Source organism: Seriola lalandi, unplaced genomic scaffold (genome assembly GCF_002814215.2).
Source record: "Seriola lalandi dorsalis isolate HSWRI2012SDOR001 ecotype SW California unplaced genomic scaffold, Sedor1 jcf7180002054317, whole genome shotgun sequence".
Classification (NCBI taxonomy): Eukaryota; Metazoa; Chordata; class Actinopteri; order Carangiformes; family Carangidae; genus Seriola; species Seriola lalandi.
The window spans coordinates 156,797-174,026 of record NW_019524870.1 but is presented as its reverse complement, the minus strand read 5'-3'; the positions used below and the strand labels follow the sequence as shown (position 1 = coordinate 174,026).

Genomic DNA, 17,230 nt, shown 5'->3' with positions numbered 1-17,230 from the left:
CCCTGTTTACAGAGTGTTGTTTATGAATTCCACGTTGAACCTTGAAAAATATTGTAACTAGTAAGTAGTAAAGTACCCACTTAATTTCATACATCGACTTCAGCTGAACCCCATCACTGACAGTGAAATTACTTTGTGACCAGTATGGACATGAGGAATAATTAAAGCAACCAACGGTTGTGTCGGTGTAGCTTACATGTGAAAAAAATGTGAGACTGTCACCAGGCATTCACCGTACACTGTCACATGCCTCAAATTGATATTGCACAGGATTTTTATTAGACCCATCCTGCACAGTGACATACAATAAATTTACACTGCTACTATTGTGGCACAGTCTTAAGGCTACTACATAAACAGTAAACAGTGTCTTGACATGACTCGGGATGAAATTTCCCTGTTGCTCCGCTGTGCTTCTACAAACCTTTCCTACTGTTCCAATACTGAGAGCAAAGACGCCTCTCTCTTCTATGAAATATCCGCAGTGTTTGCAAAGAGGGCGTATTACTGTTTTCATATGAGTGAATGGGAGTCTGTCAATTTCATCATTCTTCCACCTTTTTAATGTTGTTAGACATAGTGAAAGGCCACAGCAGGGTATAACACCATCTGACATGCTGTCAGCTCTAACATAGACCTGCATCTTTGGCTTCACTTGATGAAGATCTCTCTGTGTTCATGGTGTAGATCCTCTGGCATCGCCTCTCCAGCTGGGACAATGCACTCTCACATCAGATTCGTAGACCAACAGGCAGCGAGGTAGACTCCCTTCTTATCTGTGAGAGGAGACAGGATTACTAAAGCCTGGGACTGTAGCACAGCGCAATGCCATGGTCAAGTACATAATGTACTGCACATTTACACATGCTGTACTGTACACTGCAGGGTAGCATTAAAAGCTGGAGCCCAGCTAAGACAAATAAGGGTGTGTCTGCACTGCAGTATGTCCCGCTACAGAATTCAGTCATCAAAACATGACAAGAAATGAAAAAAAAAAGCATCAGAAAAGCAAAACTGTTTTGTTCAGACAGACAGGAGGAGTGTACTGTGTGAGATATTATCTATGGACTGGGTCAGGGTTTCAGCATGTATGCAGAGCATTAGGTAAGGTTCTTAAGGGGGAACGGTGCAATGGAGAGCAGATGATGTGATTTCTCAGTCTCTCGCTCTCTTGGCCAATTTACTAACCCTCATCCTTTAGTTGCGGCCCCTGCAGATAAAAACTAATCTTAATTTCAATTATTGATACTATTTCTTTCAGTTAATTGATTATTTGATTGGCCCTAAATGTCCAGAGCCCAAGGTGATGTCTTTAAATTGCTAATTTTGTCTAAGATAAGAATTAACTAAAAACATATAAAAATAAAGAAAAGAAGCTAATTTTCTCATTTGAGAAGCGGGAAGACATTTTTCTTATAACATAAAAATAAAAAAATGATTCAGTATAATTTCCTCTTTGGCAGTTGTTTAAATTGAGGCAGATTGCAGCAATCTTCTTATGCAAAATTTCTTTGTATTGGCAACAGGGTAAAATAATCTCACCCCATTGGCAGAATTTCTTCTCAAGAAGCTGCACACAATGTCCAATCAGGCTGTGCAGACACCACAATGACTGCATTTGGTTTCCTCGGGTCGCTTTTGTTTTTCCTGGCACAGTGTTTCCAGCGCAGACCTTCTCTGTGCCGCTGCTGTTGCTGCACTGTATCTGTTTGACAGCGATTGTGAGAGTAGGCTGCAGGCGCCTACGGCAAAGCAATGGCAATATCTCGTCCCAGAAGTACAGCAATAATACAGCTTCTCTTCTTATAGTCGTTGGAAATCACTTTCACATTTATAATAATTCAAATTACGAGAAATCAGCCTTTGGATATACTCAGATTTAACAGTTTGTCCTTCAGCTCACCCAAGTTGGTGAGATATGGATGGAAAATTTCTAAAAACATAAAGCAAAGTAATGTTGGTGTTGAATTTATATTTCTGCTTGTAGCAGCCTTTAAACAAACTGTTGCCAAGAGTTGGATGAGAAGATCGATACCACTCTCATGTCTGTTCATTGAATATGAAGCTACAGGCAGGAGATGGTTTGGTTAGCTTAGTTTAATTAGCTTAGTATAAAGAAACAAAGAATTGGATAAAGAAAAAAGTACCATTTACATAATTAATTTACATTTTATTTTGTTTAATTTGCACGTTATGAGGTTACCAGTCTCTGCATCTGCCCAAGAACTATTCCAGCATGTAACCTTCTGCAAAACCACACAAATAAGATGCTAATTAGTGAGCTTTAGATGTGCTTGTATGCTAAGATAAGATGAGATAAGCTAAGCTAACTTGCTTAGAGCGTGAGCAGATGTCACGGGTCAAGAACAAACCTTAACACTTCCTCATGTGAACTGCAGTTTTTTTTTTTTTTTTTTTTAATTCTAACAAATTATTTTATTTTGTTTTAATCACGATGGCTTTAAATTCCTACTGCAAGTCCAGAAGTTTATCATTAATGTTTGTTTTTCACTCTCTTCATTTTGAATGATCTGTTGCACCTTCTCACTCACACCCCCTCTGTTTTCCCTTTCTTAGTCAAAATTCACTCTGTCACTTTTGTCGGGTTGTTGTTCTTTGACACCCTTGGAATTTGTTTTTGCTCGCTGACACTTTAAATTCAGTCTCCTTCTTATCTGTCTCTGCCTCTGTGTAGTTGTATCTACAGGGACCATATGACACAGCTACAAGAGGCACATGCAAAACCTAAAAGAGAGGGAAACCTCACAGGCCTTGCATTATACTGTACGCCATCGCCGTGCATTTCTCAATGCAAAGAGAATGGAAAATCCACAGAGGAAAGCAGTGAGTAACAAGAGCCCAGGAAAGAAAAGAGGAAGATACATAGACCTACAAGTAGTTTGAGGCTTGAAAGGGTTTTCCAAAGGCTTTGTGTGTGTGGTTCCCATGACAGTGTGATATCTATATCAACCTACCGCCATTGTACTGACTTTCAGTGAAATGAAGGCGTTGTGGTTTGAAGCTTTCTTGCAATATGTCTCACGTTTGTTGGCTTTCCTGTGAGAGAAATACCTGGGGATGGGTGACATAAATACTGATATAATACAGGAGCTTTGGTTCTGATTATTGATGTGTCAGTCGCGAACGAGCCAGCTCAAAGAGCGAGAGTGAACGATGGGAGCTGGCTCCCGTCCAAGCGCCCTTTTTATTTATTTATTTTTTTTGTAAATTAATACAAGGCAGAATGATAGAATGATTTTCTCTGTGCCACGGGCAGGCACCCTATGCTGACTGTGACTGAATGATTTGTTTTTTGGATAGTCTATTATTTATTTTATTTTATTTTATTTTATATGGACATCACAGTATCATTAGAACTGTGACATATATACATACATACATACATTTATGTACGAGGACCAGATGCACTGTGTCAGTATATATAAAACGTTTAATACATGTGTAATTAAATGTTCTTACATTTAATCTTTTTATACTAAACATGATGTAAAATTATGGTATTATGGAAATTATAAGGTTTATTATAATTACATTGAATAATTTAAGTGATATATGTGCACAAATACTAATTATAGGTCAAAACAGCGCTAAATTTGGCTGAATTATAAAAGGAAGAAGTGATAAAATGAAGAGCCGTTTAGGAGCCGGAGTTACTAGAAATCACTAGTTCTGATGCCTAAGTGATACATTGCCTCAATAAACTCAGTCTCAAATTTGACACATTTTTTTCAGGGTTTATCTCTTCAAAGAATAAGTGAACTAAACTACAAATCAGTAAAATTATTCAGATACCGATACTAGTATGGGAAATGCCTCCAACACTGCCTAAAATAAGGTATCTGGTATCGGCGAGTATGAAAATTTATGTACGTAATTTATTAATAAACTTCATAATTTCACATCCAGATAAAAGGGCAGTTTCCTCCGGAGATGAATTCTTCGTTGTTGCTCTAAAACAGTAGTCTACACAGCAAGTTGAGCTACTGTTTTAAAACGGCAAAGAACAAGTGATTTCCTGTCAATAGTGTAACGATAGCCATTAGCAAAATGTCAGCAATTTGGCAACATTACACTGGAAAGTCCCACTAGTAAACAGGCACCGTGTACAGTTTGCAAGGCCTTAATTTCATGGGAGGCAATTAGTGTGTATTTATTTCAAGATTAATTTTTTAAATGATTGACAGTCACATTAGGTAATAAAAGAAAGATCTCATGCCATTCATATATCTATTCATATTTTACGTTAATGTTAAGGGTTAGCCTCAGCCATACAACAATGATAGCAATCATATCACATCCATACAGGGTTAGTAGTGTACATTTTTGCTATTGGAATGGTATTGGATCAGTACTCGTTATGGGCCAATACACAAGCTCATGTATCAGGAAGGAAAAATGGTACTGGGACATCTCTATACATCAGACCTGACAATCAATCACAGCTTTTGATAGTTAAGAGTTTTTAACATTCTTCTTACTGATGCACATTTTGGGCAAAAAATAATTTGTTTAGTTTGGATCCCCCAACCTATCAATATGTGAAATCTAACATGTACTTAGATTGAAAAAGAATGTGATTTTTGAATATGCACTTTATTAATGTAAGCATATTTTGCTGACATTGAACTTCCTGTCAGGTGTCACGTGCTGTTGACTTTACATATTCTGCCTCTATAGGTTCAATCTCAGGGTTAAAATATTACAAGTACAGTGAGGTGCAGTTGAGGTTAACGCGAGGAGCGACATTGTACAGACGTGCAAGTGGAAATAAATTGTAAATCTGTGAAAGTTCCTCGGCTTGTTGCAGCTGAGTGTTGTGTCTGTCTCTGTGCAGGGGACAGAGCCAAACCCACAACACAACAATCCCCTGTCCCTCTAAATATCTGACTGCATAACTGAGATTTAAAAATGGTTGTGTTGCAACTCTCAAGTCTTTGTCTATGATTGTGCGTCAGGGTTGGGACAAATAATCAATATGATTATACACAGTCATATGGTCTCTTGCAGTACTGTGTTCTCCTGCGACACTGAAGAGGAGGTGTTTTCTTCTTCTTCTGTTACAGACATTTGAACTCTTGACTGCTCCTTCTCTGGCAGGTAACCACTGAGCTATTTAATGGCTTCTTGACATTGAAATGATAAAATCTTGAGCAAAATATCATGGTAATATTTTATCATGAGGTACCTGTTTGATTCCTACCCCAAGCATTTATATGCATGCCTATTCTTTGAACCCAGGTGGACACACTGTGGGATGACTTCTGCTCTGATGAGTTATGTTACAGCCCTCACTGTCAAGTCCATAGCAATTGCGCAGCAAACTGTGTGTGAATCTCTGCACTTGTCTCTACCTCTTTATTTATTTGTGCAGTGGAGAAGAGGGAAAGTTTCAATTTAAAACAAAAGAAGTGACTGGGTGCTAAAAACGGTTGCAGATGGGGCCGAGTCAGATACACAGTCAGAGATAACAGACCCATAGTCACATGTGGCATCATTTGGTGAGGCACATGGTTTGTTGGTTTAGTGTTCTCAACTACTACCTTAAAACACCATAGCTTCAATGGCGAGCTAATACTGTTGTGTGTTTATATGTACTGTATATATACATATATACTTATTTATGAGCATGCATGTGGTTCCTGTTATGTTTTTTTTTTTTTTCGCTTGGGATAATGCGCCTATTCAGATCAGTATGTGCTGTGGGCAAAGCTGTATCTCAAAGGTTAATCAGACTCATGAAATTACAGTCGGTAAAGTTTTGAATGTTAAACATATCATGTGGTGGAATCTGCTGCATCAGACAGTTCCTTGTGTCTTCTGGCCCCTCATCACATATGTTTTGAAGGCACTAACTAAAGAAGTGAGTGCAGCAGTGGCCCCTGCAGTGTGCTGGGTTATGTTAATGACATGGCTGCACAAAGGAACTGTCTGCTTTAATTATGGAAGAGTGTTGGGCTCATGGCTCCTGCTCCCCTTTCTGTTTCTTTGATATCCCTTCCTCTTCTTCCACGCAGTTCCTTCCTTTTTTCAGTGCTCCCCTAATGTTGGCCCTTTGATTTCCCCTCCCCTCCACTGCAAGGAGAGGTGGACTAATCCTGTGAATCAGATGTGTCACCTACTCTAAGCAGGAATGAATAGACCCTAGATTACCACCAGACACTAATCGCATTTAGCCTCCACGATGATAGCTTCTGTTCTGGGCTGAGAAGGGTGATTTAATGCATCTCTTGAGCTTTGGTTGGGCCCAGCTGTTGTTGTCATGCACCTGTGGAGCTTCTTCCTTCCTTTTCCTTCCTAGATTTTGTGGTGGGAAGCTCATAGACAAATGAATGAGATGCACAGATGGGGAGGAGTCAGGTTTGTTTTTTAAAACACAACTGCAGACCAAGAATAGCCTCTAGGTCAGAAATACCAATGTCACTTACACACATACAAACACAAGTGATGTTTAAGTGAAGTATGTGTGATGCGGTGAAACAGATAGCCTGTCTGAGCAGCTGTAACACTAACTAATAAACACTGTATCTTATTTGTTTAAGCCATACAAAAAAGTGTAAAAACAGCACATTGCAGTCTTATAGTTGGTTATGGGTCAGACTATTTCTAGACCGGGTGCAGTGCTTGGTGAGTGCAATGCTATCACAACTGAAATTAAACCTATGGAAATAACATCCAAGTTGTAATAAACAGAACTTTTCTTTTAAGCTTTAACCTAGAGCATAGAGCCCAGAGTGGTACATCAGAAAACAGACATCAGACATTTAAATAAGTGACAACCTATGTAGAGCTTTATGATTAAATAACATAATCTTAAAATGCAGTTAGCATCAAGTCAGTTAAAATTCAGCAGCATTTGGCTGGTGTAACTGCTGATGGATCTTAGAAAAAGGCAGCTTCTAAACATACAAGGACTCACAGACAGTTACAGCTTTGATTTTGAAGACAGCTCAAATCTGAAACTCAACTGATCTGACCTCTAAATCAAAAAGATGGAAAGAGTCCACTGGGGAGAAAACTGCAATGTGACCAAAAGTTCTATTCTTCAAAAATATAGACGAGGATAAATTATTTGAATAGCAAATGTCATAAAAAAAAGTGCTTTACATGTTGCTTGAAACATAATAAAAATGTTTCAAATATGATAATCTTGGTAACTCACGTGGTAATTTCCTAATTATATGTGGGACCCAGTATTGTGTCTCAGTCATAAGACCATATTTTGTGTCTAGCCTTGATTGTGTTCCATGAGATTTGAATGAGATCATTGTGGAGATCACAGTATTTGGTCAGAGGTGACTGACTGACTGCATCCTGCCCTCTTTACATGGCCCAGGAAAATGAATGGAAATGACTGCACATTCCTCTATTCCTTTGGGTTGGTTTAATAAACCCAAAACCTGTGAGGGAAATTATACTAACCTGTTCTACAATAAGAAATTAATTTTATATATAAATTAATTTTGTTTTTGCATTTGCCATTGCATAGGACATTATGAGTCATCTGTTCATTTGACCCAGAAAAAAAGAAAGAAAGGTTTTAACATATTTTAAACTATGTAGAGCCAGTCTCTCTCCATCTCACGCCCCGTATACAGATTAGCATTCATAGAGCTCTAGCTTCCTTGCTCTTTCCTCACCCTCCATGCCCCTTGCTCGTTTTTTCTCAACACATACTTCATGCAAAATATATCGTCGAGGGCACTGGAGGAAAGCTATCTGCAGCTTGACCAACAGTAAATTTTCATTTTGACAAGCCCTGTTGCATTGTCTTCTTCCTGTTTGCTGTGACCTTCTCACTCTCCCCCTCCCCTTCTGTCTCCTTGAACCACCCAGCTGTGCAGCCTCTTATCAACGAGGCCTTGTGTTCCTCGGTCTGTCAGTCTCGGTGCCTGTCTATCTTCGTCCTCTCCCTCTGTGTCGCTGTCCTCCTCCTCATCTCTCTTTGGTCATTTTCTTCCCCAGTGCTGTGCATTTTATGAATCCTCGTAGAGCGAGTCCAGTCTTTCACCAGGACAAAACGACTACCCTTGGAGTGACACCATGAACATGTTGCAACCCCACCCCCTCTTCACCCTTCCCAACCTGAATAGACTGACACACAGATGGCCTGAAGGACATTTACTGTAGATCATGTGTGAGGGTTTGGGGGGCATGCATGTCCATGTATGTGTGAGTAACTGGTTTTATCCACAGTTACACTCATTGCGCATGGCTTAAGAATTGATTCCTGATGTTAGATGGCTACATCTTAAGCTTTATAGTCTGATTGAAGAATGCATCGAAACCCAGAACATGTTTTGTTTTGAGCTACATGAAACAGCTAAAATACCATGAAGGAACATTTTTTGTCTAAATCAGTTCCAGATGGGCAGTACACATTTCCCAAATGAAATATTTACATGTGTGTGTACTGCTGTCATGCAAAGGCAATCATGATGTGGTTTTAGGATGAAAATGCCCACACTGACACGCATTGTGGACCACAGACACATGACCTAGCGGACTGTCACTAAAGGCAGGAGCTACCTTTCACTCCAGAGGGACTGTATCCCTCCAGTGAGGTGAACCCCAAGCAGTGTGGTCCAGTTTGACCAACACTGAAAGAACACCCAGATATAAAGAAATAAGAATTTTGCACAAAAAGCCTCTTTAATAATAACTACCCCCAAGAGGGTGTTTTTAGTCATAATCGAGAAAAGGTTCTACAGTCGTTGCAGTACCGTATACTCATCCTATTAGTTAAATAAAGTGGTTCATTCATCCATTCTTTGTGGCTTCACAAATATGATGTGGATTGTTTTTGTATGATCAATTAATTCTGACTGCTTGGTCATAAGTAACATATTTTGCGTATTTTTGCTTTTAAGTCACAATAAAGCTCAGTGAAATCTGTAATTCAGTCAGTGATTATTATTAGCCAAGATAGCTGCAGTGGCCGCTTCGCTCCTCTGACAGAACAAAATAAAAGAGATTTTGTCCGTAAAATGGAAGAAAATAGACTTGATGCTTAAACCAGCCTTTGATTGTGTTGTGTAAACAGCCTGTTTGTGCAAGAAACAACTACTTTTGGTTTCATGTTTTTTTTTTTTTTTTTTAAACTAATGTGCATTTTCCAAGAAAATCTGAAATTTTTAATTGAACATTGGTGAAATCTGAAAACCACAGTAAAAATGGCAGTATGCTCTCAGCTTGGGAGGCTGCAATTGAAAGACTGGACTGGCACTTGGATGACCAATGGACGCCCTATTTCTGCCTTGACGTGGCACCGATGTGACTTATGCCTCGATCGGAGATACGCATTTTATACTATTTTCTGAAACCAATCATCCTCCATGTGATGAATTATTGGTTAATCATGTAAATGCACACATACACACACACGCACATCACACAGATTGCACACCACTCTCTTCAATCCATACGTCACGCAGTTCACTCTCTGACTCTCTTATAACGACGCATCATTTTCTCTCTTGTTCTCTTGCCTACACTCTCCTGCCAGAAAAGGTTGTTCTCCCTCAGGCTGCTGGCATCGATGCTCATAAACTTCTGCAATTGTTTGATAGTATTTTTCCTTTATGCCACTGGTTTGTGTGGGTCGAGTTGAGTTCATCCAAAAAAGATCAAAAGGGTTTTTGGATGTTGGATCTAACTAACTACTTATTTTGTGATGGTTCAATATGAAGTGCCATGCGAGGAGGAGATAGTGTGAAGGTGGTGATGAGTGGGATATGAGTGTTATTAAAGGGCCCTGTTTTCATGTGAACTCAGCAAAGCCATTGACAGGGGAGCCGCTTTACACCAGATTAGTTCTGAGCACTTTCCCACAGACAAGCCACAAGAATATCCATGATGCAATGCACTGCTGCAAAGTAGATGAGTGGGATCTTGGAGGGCATTTCTACTGTGAATTCCCTCAATCCAGCTTAGACAACTAGTCAAAGCCATTGCAGTGTATACTTCACCATGAAATATTGCATTGTTAAGAGACACCTCAAAGTATTTCTGGAGACATCTGTTTCTAAAACGTCCTGCCAGTCTTATTGTCAAGTACGATGTCCCTTGCTGAAATAACTTGGTTAATTTGGGCCTTTGTATGTTAAAATGACATTTTGCACCCGACAGGGCCGAAGCCTTGCATGGCTCGGTCTGCATCGTCAGAAGATTGTCTCCCCGAAGGCAGAGCAGTGAGGCAGGATCTGATCTTTTCCATCCACCATCATTCATAGTCCTGACAGGCCAGTGAATTCCCCACACCCCTCCCAGCCAGCAGTTCAAAGGCTTACATTTGCCACCAGAGGGGGGGGGGGGGGGGGGGGGGGGGGTGTAGTGGTGAACTTGGGGCCCACTGACAGAATTTACCCTCAAGATGTTTTCAGTTGGATGTCCTCTGAAGTGGGAGACTTTTTCTGCTTCTGTTTTAGACTTCCTCAAGTCCACTGTGAGTATTTTATCTGGTGAGATCTTACTGGTGATATTTTCGCTGGCATTTTTTAAGACACTTGGAGGAAGCAGCGGAAGCACATATGGTACAAAACAACCCTCTCTTGTAGCATGCATCAAAGACATCTCAAATGTAGAACTTTGCCACAAGACTTATAATTGAGATGCCTCTGCTGTTGCTTCAGCGTGAAACAGCTTTTCCTTTTTTGTATCAACTAATGATTGTTTTCAGTGTTGGACTGAAAAATAGTAGGGCAAAGACTCTGAAATGCTTAATTGGCATCCCATAACATGCCTCAACGAGAGCTTGTGGTCAGATTGTTAAAACATCATCTAAATATATTTACAAGACAGGTTTTACAGCCTCCCTTTGAAAATGCAAGGATGTGGTGGTGATGTTGGAGTGCAGGCATGGTCAGATAGGCATCAAACAATCAGTCATGGCACGGGAGTCAGCCTTTCATGGATCTTATCAAAGCCCCCCGACCCCCTTTGTTTTTCTAGAGTACTTCCAGGCTGCTATGGTTAATGTGAAGCTATCAGATAATTAGATTCCTGTTAAGAAGATTCTTCGTGACATTGTGCCTTTAGGTCAAATGAAATGCACTTTGACAGCACCAGCCTTGCAAACACCTCCTGTACCTTTGATCAACCTCTCAGCAGAACTGGATCTCCTTGTGATGTCATCTGGGATCTGTTGTATCTCTGCCATAGTACTTATGTTGCTTATTTTGGTTTGGCTTTTGAACCACGTATTTATTTGTTTAAGCGCTACAAAAACACAATTTCCAAAGACGTACAGTGTACTGCATATTTTATTAGATAAAGAATTGCTGTGCTTCTCCTTGTCTAATTACAGTCTTTTTTTTTTTTTTTTTTTAACCCTTCCCAGAGTTGTCATCTGCAGTACCTCAGTCAGACTTGCCCTTTGCTATGCAATAGTGAGAGTGACCCATTTTTATGCCGCTATGCTGATGAGAGCCGTGACTGAAGGCAAGTCAGGCATCTCTCCTATTCTCTTGAATGCAGTATCTCAGGAACACCTGAGGGAATTTCTTCAACTTTGGCACTAATGTCCATTTGGACTCAAGGATGAACTGATTAGATAATGCTGGTCAAAAATCAAAGGTCAAACTCTCTCTGACCTCACAAGATGCATTTTAACCATAACTCAAGAATTCATACCCTGTTTATGAGACAAACTCACACAAATATCTTATAGGATAACAAGTGATGACATTTTATATCCAAATGGTCAAAGGTCAACTCTAATGTGACATCATAATGTTCTGCAAAAACACTTGTGGCCATTATTCAGCGCTATAACTTAGGAACATTGCATCTATAGTTCACATTTGGTCGGATACTGAATCGCTGACACTAATCTTGTCGAACTTCAAACCGTGGTGATTGCATAGATCCTCTGTGCTGCTGGGTTGAGGGTGTGTGTGTTGCATCCATGTTTTCACTACATAGCTACAAGGCACGCAACCGCGAGGCAGTAATTCTTGTCTTAGTACATTAGCATGTGTAACCTCACAACCGTCTATGGTTTACTGTGTTTGCTTTGTTGACAGGAAATAGGAAGTTGCCTGTTTACATCTTGGTCTGCCGTTGCTTTATTGTTGATGCATCTGCACCTCCTAAACTTGCTTGAGGTATCAGTATGAGGTTATAATTACTAAACACACCTTTAGATGATGATGTGTCTGTTGCTCGGATGTTTTTGTAGGTTCAGTTTTTAAAGGTCTAAAATCAGGTCAGACAAAAGAAAAAAAAAAGTAATCCATCCAAGTCGGTGCAATCCATCATGAAAGCTGTTGACTACATGTACTGTATGAGCCTTGAGTCATGCCATTGGTTTAGACCCAGCTCCATATACTGTACAATGAGATCTGATACTGCAGCAGGATCAGCTTAGATACACCATAAAAGATGTGATAATAATTTTTAAAAATACTGGGTCCTACACTTCCCATAATGCATTTCGGTTGCATCTTTCATTAGAACTTCATGCACGCTGTTTTCTGTTCAACATTTAAAGCCTCATGCCCAACTCAAGGCAATCACCAGGGTTTTGTTCTCCCTCCAGAATAATACACTCCATCATGAGTAATTTGAGCTTTATCTGTAAAATCGGTGGAGGACCCCTTTAAAGTCACATTACTAATCAGCATTAATGAGACATTCAGCCCATCCTAAGCTATAGACAGGCAGAGTGGTAATTACGTTCTTGTCGGTCAGCCACTCCCTAACAATTCACCGTAAGCACTGACTGGCGGATTCATATTGGGTTTTGACAATCCAATCCTGGTTAACCACCTGTCAGGTTTCTGCCTTGAAAACTAACACAACATGGAGGCTGAGAAATTCTTTCCCACTCACCCACATTTTTTTCCTCCCCTCAGTGCAGAACACTCAAATTATATAATTAGTTAGTTTTAGGCCCAGCAGGAGTGCATCGTATGACTGCTTCTGCATTGAGTTTCCTTATTGTTTGCCTAGTTCCCCTTGCAGTGAGCTACCGCTCCCTTTGTGCCCTGTCTTTTTTGCCCACACAGGCCTGCAGAGGAAGAGCCCTCCAGCTAATTCGAGACTTGCCAGTGGAATTTCACTGTGACAAAGGGTGCTATTCATGGCGGCAGGATGGTGAAAAGGCCGCGCTGGCAGTGGCGATAGCATTGAAAAAAAAAAATGAAGAGACTTCACTTTGAAGCTCACTTTCTTGCAAAGACATTGAAGCCCTCGACCCAATGCAGTGCTGCTCTGCTGTCAGTGCCCCCTCACTTTGCTTCTGTTTTCCCCTCTGCTGCTAGTGTAGGAGGATACATGTGAGTTGGCCTCTGTCACAGACTGTCAACAGGGGCTAAATAGTTGACCTCCCATCTTAACATGTTGTCTTCAGTGAGTTGATCTAGTGTCTCTGTGGCATATCTGACCCATATTCTTTCAATGCACTTTTCATTTCAAACAGTCAAACACAGCACAAACTCAGTCCATTTCACTGACTCACTACAAATCCACTGAGTAGCCCAGAGATCCTTTGTGTAAACTCAGTGTATGACCTTCAACCTTATCTATTAGTAAAATTAGTCATGTTTAGAGGCTCTTGTGCTTCTTTGATCCTCCATCCATTAAACCATTCATCCACCTACCCACCATTCCTACCATCCACATCCTCTCCAGAGTGTTTCTGCAGGAAAATCGATTCTTTATGTTCAGGCTGAGGGGAGTTCCCCTCATGTGGCATGATAAGTGCAGCCATCCTTGTCTTTTCCTTCACATATACACACATGAATGAAACAGTAGGACTAGGCAATATGGTATGGTACGGTATTAATATGTGTCATGATGTAGGACATCTTCTGGATTATCACTTGAAAAAAGTGATTTTCTTTTTTTTTTTATTCTTTTGTTTTTGAAAAATCTAGTAATTGAAATAAATGGAAAATCCAGCTCCACTTAATAGCTCTTTGTAAAGCTTTCAGCCACAACCTGTGGTAGTCTTCAGCAGATCGAGTTTGCTCAGTTGAAAGCTCCAGAACAAGCTAGAAAGTTTAGCTAAAGTTAACGTTTCTGAAAAAAATACCAAGACAAGATTTTCTACTTGTCGAAAATGCAACAAATCAAATATCTAAAAATTCAACATCCACTTTCTTTCCCAAAACTTTCAAGTGCATCCTTTGGAGTTCCTTAGCAGGTAGGATGTGTGCAGCTTAAAGCTACAGAAAAAGCTAGTAAGTTAACGTAAAGTTAGGATATTTTTGTCAAATTTTTATGCATGAGATAACAACACAGGAAAATATGTAACTTACTGATACAACACGAGACACAGACACTCTCTAATTTCACATCATATGTCCACATATAGAAAAACAGACAAACACATGCACACGGTCCGGTGGGAGCATGAATACATTAACAGCTTCCCCTTTCCTCTCCCGTCTCAAAAAACTTTACAGTTTAGGTGGTTTCCCTTCCTTCCCCTTTCTCACTTTCACAGATTTTCTGATTTTCTGTTTGTGGATACCGTCTCATTAAATCTCTCTTTTTCCTCTGTGCCAAGCAGCTGTCTGTTGAGGCCAGCATGTCTAGTAATGCTTGTGGGCATTAGCGTCCATGTGGGATTTTTATGGAGACACGAACCGTAATGAATTGTAGCAGGGCTAAATATCCTGTAAAAGCTTAGATACAGATTGTCAGGCTAATATATTCATTATGAAGTTGTAATTATCGTAATAGACCTCACCAGAGAAAAGAAGTGTTGTGTGAGGTACAGCTACAATCTGCTTTTCATTTTGCGCTTAATAGAAACTGACTGACAGGAACTAAAGTCAAAAGTTGTATTGGAGCACAACAACAAGGTGACATCTTTGTCCTTCATTTGACTCTCATTACACTGAACCATAGCTCTGGTTTTGTCATACATTACATTGCTTTTCTGACTTACAAAAAAAAAGAACATGAAAATTCAGCTGCCATGCTATGAGTACTGTGGGCAAATAGACAGTTCTGATGTTGAAAGGAATTGTTTCTTGCTGAGAGGAAGATGAGAATATCTACACCATTCTCATCTGTGAGTTAAATATGAAGCTGCAGTCACTGGAGAAAGAAGCTCACTAAAGTTTCTAAAATATTCCTGTCACCCGTAAAAAGCGCTGGGTGGTGGATAAACTATTGTTCTTCCAGAAGTAGTTCACATACAGTAACTCCATATAACACCACAAATCGTCATATTTATATACAGGCAATCTGTCTCACCCATTTCCAATTTTTATGCTAAGCTAGGCTAAATACAGCCAATTCTCATCCAGAGATTTATATCGATCTTTTCATCTCACTCTTGGAAAAGAAACCAAAATGTTCTTCAATTATACTGAAACTTGCTGCAGCTAGCTTAGCATAAGAGCGCTGCACTAGCTTCTTATCTGAGTTGGCGAGGTAGTACACATCAAAGTCAGAACTTAGCGGTAGCAGAAGTCTATAGCATGCATGCTAATATCTACCTGATGCCAGTCTGCCAAAGTGCCAATACTCACATTAGAACCAGTGATGCTAGCTGTAGGAGGGCGTTTCTGCACCAATTATAGCATGACTGTGACGCAGGCCCATAGATAAATGTTTGGCTTTCATGTCTGTCTGCGAGGTAAACAAGCCGAGGCTCCTGAGGCCAGAGTTAGATTTTTCACAGAAGGACGGGGTGGAGAGAGAAGTGAGGGAAGAAAACGATGGAGAGGAAAAGGAGGGAGGAATAGAGCAACAGAGGGAAAGTGAAAAACAGAGAGAAATAAGACAAATATGAACAGTTGAGGAACGAGGGAACAAAAACAAGGTCTTCGAAGTAAGAAGAACAAGAGACTGAAGGAAAGAGAGGAAAGATGAAGGCAAAGAAGTCAACAGATGAGAGACACAGAGAAACAGGGCAGAGGGGATTTCAGTGGGAGGATGGGTGGGTGTCCTAGCTGGCCTTTGTACTGTATGACCCTGTTTGTTTTCTATATGCTATTTCCCTCCCTTCCCTCCTCTCTCTGCCCCCCACCCTCTGTCTCAGCTGCTCACCCACCCTAACAATCCTCTTTTTATTTCTTCCAGGGCGGAGACGAGGCGGACCACACAACGCAGGAGGCCTGGGGAAATCATTAACCACACACACACTCATACAACATGACTGGTAGGTTATTTTCTGCCCGTCTGCCCATGTGTTTAGTAGGATACATGTACGCTTGTTATGTGTGCGGACATAACACAGACGCAGCGAGCGGCTGGTTTGGAGATGCTGCTGTTTGTATAATGATTTATTATCTTTATCACTTCTTCTGTCTTCATTCTGTATTTGTGTTGCATATGCAGTATGCTGATGTGTTTACTCCTGCTTTAGCCCTACGTCTTACAATTACAGTTCTGCAGTTTATAAGCAAGAAGCTTAAGTGACGCCCACTGATGAGCTGCCATTACAGGGGTGTAATTTCCACCTGGGATGGGGGAAACGTGATCCCCTCACTTTCTAAAATTATATTTAGGAACTTTTAAAGTTTGATTTACTCACTAAAATCACTTGAAACGGCATCGATTACAGTCCAGCAGCTGACACAGTTTAAATTAAAGGAGCTCATCATGGTCATTCCAGGTTTTTACCTAATGTTTTTTAAGCTTTTTGAGTAGCGTGGTTGCTTTATAGTCTTTTTTGCCCTCTGTTTTGCCTGTCAGGCTCACTACAGTTTTGGTTGTTGTTTGTTTTCTTGAACCTTTATTGGAGACTTAACAGAATGATAAAATGACTGCTATTAGTGATATTTTTTATAATAACAATGTATAAAATGACAAGCACCAAACAGCAGGAGCATTTAGGGGCCAGCTGGTGAACATAGTGCAGAAGTTAGCAGCTAAAGAGACAGATATTTCCCTCCTGAGTTGGTAGAAACCAAAAACAGCTGACAGAGAGAGGTGTATAGAAATCTGGCAGCAAATTAAAGCTAATGTTGCTCTAATGTTAGGCTAATCTTGCTCTCTAGCTGTTTGCTGGCTGTTTGCCTTATCAACTTGAAAGGTGATGATATGGCAGCGCTTTTTTTTTTTCCCCACAACTTTTTGTTTTATTCACAACTTGCTCTTTAGTGGTTAGAGATGTGAATACAGCCTTAACTCAGTCTCAGCTCTCTATTAATAAAACTAAATGTAGATGGTGTCTCACTAATGCAGACAGGAAGGCAACCTTTTACTCTCTTTTGTTTGACTGACGGTTTGGTATCTCAGTTATATTATATAT

At 40.2% G+C, this 17,230-nt stretch overlaps 1 long non-coding RNA gene across 1 annotated transcript in view; it reads left to right on the top strand.

The window, feature by feature from the left end:
• LOC111655450 (uncharacterized) overlaps positions 1-16,135 on the top strand; it is a 55,570-nt gene extending 39,435 nt beyond the window's left edge. Inside the window, exon 3 of the long non-coding RNA XR_002760807.2 lies at positions 16,057-16,135. This is a non-coding gene — a long non-coding RNA (uncharacterized LOC111655450). The remainder of the gene's footprint in view (positions 1-16,056) is intronic.
• The last annotated feature ends 1,095 nt before the right edge of the window (positions 16,136-17,230 follow it).